The 6,000-nt window shown below is 36.8% G+C and overlaps 1 protein-coding gene across 2 annotated transcripts in view; it reads right to left on the reverse strand.

Moving 5' to 3' along the window:
* Positions 1–1,257, reverse strand: part of LOC137997432 (acid-sensing ion channel 2-like) — a 60,842-nt gene extending 59,585 nt beyond the window's left edge. Inside the window, exon 1 of one of the 2 annotated variants that reach the window (XM_068843436.1) lies at positions 1,186–1,257. The gene's annotated coding sequence lies outside the window, so the exon portion shown is untranslated. The remainder of the gene's footprint in view (positions 1–1,185) is intronic. The other variant, XM_068843440.1, reaches the window with a different exon arrangement.
* Between the last annotated feature and the right edge of the window lie 4,743 nt (positions 1,258–6,000).

Raw genomic sequence — 6,000 nt, forward strand, 5'->3', positions numbered from 1 at the left:
AAATTTTGCATTGTGATTTACCGGCAAGAGATGTGTCGTTAGGTAAATAAAGAGTTTTCGCAGCGGCTCTATTGTCCGTAATTTTCAAGACTTCTTCCAAGAAATTTATAACCGCTGTCGGACCACTATCTGATCGGTCCTAAAACAATTACATAAAAATTTCTTATTAACGGCAAGTCTTTTCGGTGACAATTAACTTCAGAGTCTCTTTTAACCATAACTTGGAAGGAAAAAAGATAATCGAAATTAAATGGCTGATATTTGCAGACACGCTTTGTTGAAACTTTTACCGGAAGTGGCATGGTTAGCCATCTTCTCGTAAGTTTTTTTCTTAGTAAAAAGCCTCAACCTTAGTATTTTTTTCTTGATATTACTAAACTAAGGGCTGAACTTTGCAAGGGTACTAAGACCTCAAGGTATAAAACATGGGCTGGAAAATATTTGGTCTGAAAAACAGGCCATTTCCGGTTGCTTCCCATATGCTTCAAATATGACCAAGTTGTGATAACAGCCACAGGCTAGCGAAAAATTTCCATGAGCTAACATTCTCACCAATAAAAGCCTTAGGATAGGGCTTTGCAAAGATGGTTTTGTTTTTGCCTGAAATTAATTTCATGTTGCGAAAAGAGAGATTTAAAAGTGGCCAAAATTGCATTGAAAATCAGCCTCTGGGGACCCCTGAGGGGCTGATATCCAGAACTCGGCTAAAAAAAGTCGTTGAAGCTGAAACTTTGGCATATTACATAAGTCGACATAAGTACTTTGTGTACCAATTTTAAGCGAAATGCGCCGACCTTCATTTCCAAGTTTGCCCCGGTCTCTCGGGCAGAAGCTCTTAAAGAACAGCAAGACCAGTAAATCTGAAATTACTTTATTCGTAGACGATAATTCCTATGAGCGAACAAAAACATTTCTCGTCGCTACAGAAAAGAAGAATTCAGATGGAATCGAGAGGATCACGACAAAATCAGAGGTACAGACCATCAAGCGAAAAAAGAAGAAAAAAGAACTTATCGGTCTCTTTAAATGCAACCACAACATCTGTCGTGACACTACTTGAGAATCGTTTTGAACCTTTACGAAATTTCGAATATAATTAAACCTTATCGTCTAACAAAAATTGCAGTCACTCTTCCAGTCTATTTGCAAAGTGTATGGATAAATTCCCTTACAAAAAACGCTTACCTGGCTTCACTTTTACAGACACGCCCCTTTCCTACAATCCCTTAAAAGTGAGGTAACATTAGAAACTTTAGCCCCAGCGATAAATTGGTCGCAAGTGCGTCGTTGCGAGTTAGATATACACAGGTCGACAGTTGTTTTTTTTTTCTTGAGAAAATATTAGAGCCCAAACAGCTGGGTTATAGTACTACTGAATGGAACTACAAAGCTTGCTTATATCCTGATTTAATTAGCGCTTCATTAGTACGGGCCACAGACGTGATACGTTGAAGGAGTTGAACAAAGGAGATAAACTTAACATTGCAGTTTGGACGAAAAAGATGAAATTTTGCATTGTGATTTACCGGCAAGAGATGTGTTGTTAGGTAAATAAAGAGTTTTCGCAGCGGCTCTATTGTCCGTAATTTTCAAGACTTCTTCCAAGAAATTTATAACCGCTGTCGGACCACTATCTGATCGGTCCTAAAACAATCACATAAAAATTTCTTATTAACGGCAAGTCTTTTCGGTGACAATTAACTTCAGAATCTCTTTTAACCATAACTTGGAAGGAAAAAAGATAACCGAATTAAATGGCTGATATTTGCAGACACGCTTTGTTGAAACTTTAACCGGAAGTGGCGTGGTTAGCCATCTTTTCGTAAGTTTTTTTCTTAGTAAAAAGCCTCAACCTTAGCATTTTTTTCTTGATATTACTAAACTAAGGGCTGAACTTTGCAAGGGTACTAAGACCTCAAGGTATAAAACATGGGCTGGAAAATATTTGGTCTGAAAAACAGGCCATTTCCGGTTGCTTCCCATATGCTTCAAATATGACCAAGTTGTGATAACAGCCACAGGCTAGCGAAAAATTTCCATGAGCTAATGTTCTCACCCATAAAAGCCTAAGGATAGGGCTTTGCAAAGATGGTTTTGTTTTTGCCTGAAATTAATTTCATGTTGCGAAAAGAGAGATTTAAAAGTGGCCAAAATTGCATTGAAAATCAGCCTCTGGGGACCCCTGAGGGGCTGATATCCAGAACTCGGCTAAAAAAAGTCGTTGAAGCTGAAACTTTGGCATATTACATAAGTCGACATAAGTACTTTGTGTACCAATTTTAAGCGAAATGCGCCGACCTTCATTTCCAAGTTTGCCCCGGTCTCTCGGGCAGAAGCTCTTAAAGAACAGCAAGACCAGTAAATCTGAAATTACTTTATTCGTAGACGATAATTCCTATGAGCGAACAAAAACATTTCTCGTCGCTACAGAAAAGAAGAATTCAGATGGAATCGAGAGGATCACGACAAAATCAGAGGTACAGACCATCAAGCGAAAAAAGTGGATGGTGAACTCGAACAACCAAATCATTAATTGTGACAACAAGGTGGTTCTTTCCAAGAGTCAGCTTCATGAAAATCGCTTGTTTGCACACAACAGAGTTGCAAAAAGAAGGAGGGGAAAAAAAAACCAGATCACTGGGTGAAACAGAACTTTGCTGAGGTCAGCCAAAAGGTTATTAACCTCTTTGTGAGCTTATGTCGATTGCATGCGGAACACAAACCAATTACCAGTAGAGTCAAAGAGGTAACCAAACCATTACAAGAAATGCAATACAGCGCTGGAGATTGACTTGATGGTCTTTCGGAATTTACAGTGCACATGTCGAACTCCTCACAAGTGGGTGATTAATCTTATCGATCATCATACAAAGTTCGTCAGTTCACATCCCCGCAATGTCGAGCAATGTGAACTAAGCTAACAATATTTGTCAGTAACATTTGTTCAGTTTGCAAATAAATGAAGTAACAACACTTTGTTTTGACTGAATCTTTAGTTCTTGTATTCAGATGAAATTTAAAACATAAAATGCATCTATACCTTTGGTTACTCTAGTGGGCAGTGTCTGTTTTTTTTTTGTATTTTAATTTTTTTTTTGACTTTACAGGTATATAACACAAAAACGTAGAAAAAGATACAGACACGGCTTTCAATACTTGCTACACTATACTACACTACATTGCAACCAAGAATTACTTAACAAATTTAAATAAAAATAGAGATATAAAAGTATAAATAAAGTGTACGAGAATTATAGAAAACGAAATAAGGATAACAGCTGCTATTGTATTCACTGTATTAATGGAATTTAAGGTTTCCATTTTTTGTTGTGGAAATGGATTTTGTTGCTTTTTCTGGCAATAACGCGTTCGGTTTCAAACGCTTTCCTAAACTTTATAGACTAACAATTTTAATTTTAGAGGGCCCTTATTTAGCTTACAGCGATAAATAAAAAATTTACTTTCGAGGACAATGTAATTGATTAGGATGTTTATACTATCGCTCGTATCAAGAATCCCGAGAAGAACATCCTTGATGTCAAAGCTAACAGGGATATTTACAGAATTAAGGAATTAAGGAAAATCGTCCCAAAAAATACGCACGTTTGTACAATAAAAGAAAACATGTTCTATGGTCTCTAACTCCTTTTCACAAAAATCGGATAAAGGAGAATCGACTTTTTTAAACCTAAGCAGCATCTTGTTTGTGTACAAGATCCTGTTTAAAAGTTTATATTGGAATTCTGTTAATTTAGTGTCCAATGTTGTTTTGAAAGGAAGCAAGATGTGTGGGTATTGAAAAAGAACGTTGTATTTCCTCTGCGCTGTTGGTGTAGTAGATATCTTAGAAACAAAACTTTCATATAATGACTTCGATTGTAGACTTCGGAAATCAACTCTTTTCCCTTCAATACGTAAATAAAAATCATCTGGGATTAGGTCATTTGTTTTTGAGGCGATAGAGATTTGATCTGTTTTTAATACTTTGCACCTTTCTTGCGGAAAAGCAGCAAAGAGACTGAAAAGTAGGAAATGCTCAATTGGTGAGAGAGTTGAATATAATGGCTCCTTGTTTGACTTGAGCTCTCCCCTTGCGTCGTAGAGATCTCCAATTTTAACAATTCCAAGATCAACCAGCCTGTTGTTATAAATTGACTTAGATTCGATACAAATAAACCGATTATTCCATATGACTTGATTTGCTATTTCAGAGAGTGAGGAAGGGTTGTCCTCGTTTAGAAGGGCCCATGTCACAATGCATTCTTTGTAAAATTCTGGAAGACTAGCTATCGATAATTTAGTGTAGTTAAAATTACAATGGAATAAGAATTTCCCACCTACTTTTTTAAGGTAAAAATAATTAAAAAAACCTTCCAGCTAGCAGGATCGGTGGACAGATATCTCTTAATGCAGATTATTCTTTGGGAAGATTTCATAGACTCAATATTGGGCATTTTTAAGCCTCCTTTATCAATTGGGTTGATAAAAGCTGCGCACTTTACCTTGTCATTCCTTTCCAAACAAAAGATTATAATAAAGTATTTATTTTTTGAATAAACTCTTTTTTTGTTTGAAATAAGAACAACCCTGTATAAGATCTTTGGTATAGCGAAAGATTTGACACAGTGTCTGTTACCCAAACCGTATTACTTAGTTAACCAGTCAGAAATCCACTCATTAGGCCTATTTCCAACCCATTTTACAACCCCAACCCTAACCTTCTGAAAACAAACCGCATAATGACAACCCTAAACTCAAACTGACGCAGTCCTGAGGCTTAAATGCAGTATCTTGACCATTGCCCCCACTTTCTGTTTGAAGCTAACCATTTAAAGGCACTTCTAAACCAAAAATTAAAAAAAAAAATTCTTTGAAATGGAAAGGAACTTTATTTAATTGTCTAGTCGTTCTAGCGCTGGAGGGACAATGTAAACTGAAATTAACAATTTCGCAATTCAAGTGAAATGTTGGTTTTTTAGGAGAGGAGAACCGGAGTACCCGGAGAAAACCTCTCGTCAGCAGAGAAGAGAACCAACAAACTCAACCCACATATGGCGCCGAGTTTGGGAATCGAACCTGGACCACACTGGTGAGAGGCGAGTGCTCTCACTACTGCGCCAGCCCTGCACCCCAGTTCAATAATTCAACTGGTTTGAAAAAAAAAACCAAACTGGTTTGAAAGAAATAAACCGATTTTTATTAACTTTGCCAGTCAAGCTGGCAGAGCGCCACAACAGCTTGCGCCAATTACTGTGGCCCCTTTTTTACCCTCCCAACCATGATACAGAGACACGGAAAGCCTAAGTGGTTTTAAAAGGAGAACTTTTAAGAATATTTTCAATTCGTAACATGTGAATTTAATATTGAAATATAAGCTGTTTTTATATATATATATAATCTATATTTTTATTTGTAAATAGTTATTATCTTATTTTATCTTATCTTATTATTATCTTGTTTTTGTAATTTAATATTTCATATTCATGTATGGCGGAAGAGCCCCCAGGGGGGAGCTATGCAATAAAGTATGTATATGTATATGTATGTATATACACAACAGAAGACAGACCACAACACCGGGAACTACGTGCCAAAATTAAATTAAACCACAACATATACGCCGAATTGTCCTATGTTTTTAAAGCCGATAATTCTATCCAAAATGTATCTGGGTATTAAGATAGAAACTGAAAGCTTGCATCCGGTTAATTGGAAAATTGGTGCAATACCAGCAAATTGAAATTTTTCTGGTTGTTATCCGGTCTGATCTCTCATTTGTACCAGACCTCGGAATTAGACCAACACCGTTGCATGAGCTCTTAAAGTAAAAAAATCAAAAGCGGAAATGTACTCGCTGACGAATCTTACAAACAAGTGGTACACTCTGACGAGTTTCTTCCCATCTGACAGCTGCTCTTTACCGATACTGCATATGGTACTTGTAAGGAAGTCACACAAGTTGATCTTGTTTTGTGGCTTTGTAGTGTACTTGGCACACTG

Source organism: Montipora foliosa, chromosome 3 (genome assembly GCF_036669935.1).
Source record: "Montipora foliosa isolate CH-2021 chromosome 3, ASM3666993v2, whole genome shotgun sequence".
NCBI lineage: Eukaryota > Metazoa > Cnidaria > Anthozoa > Scleractinia > Acroporidae > Montipora > Montipora foliosa.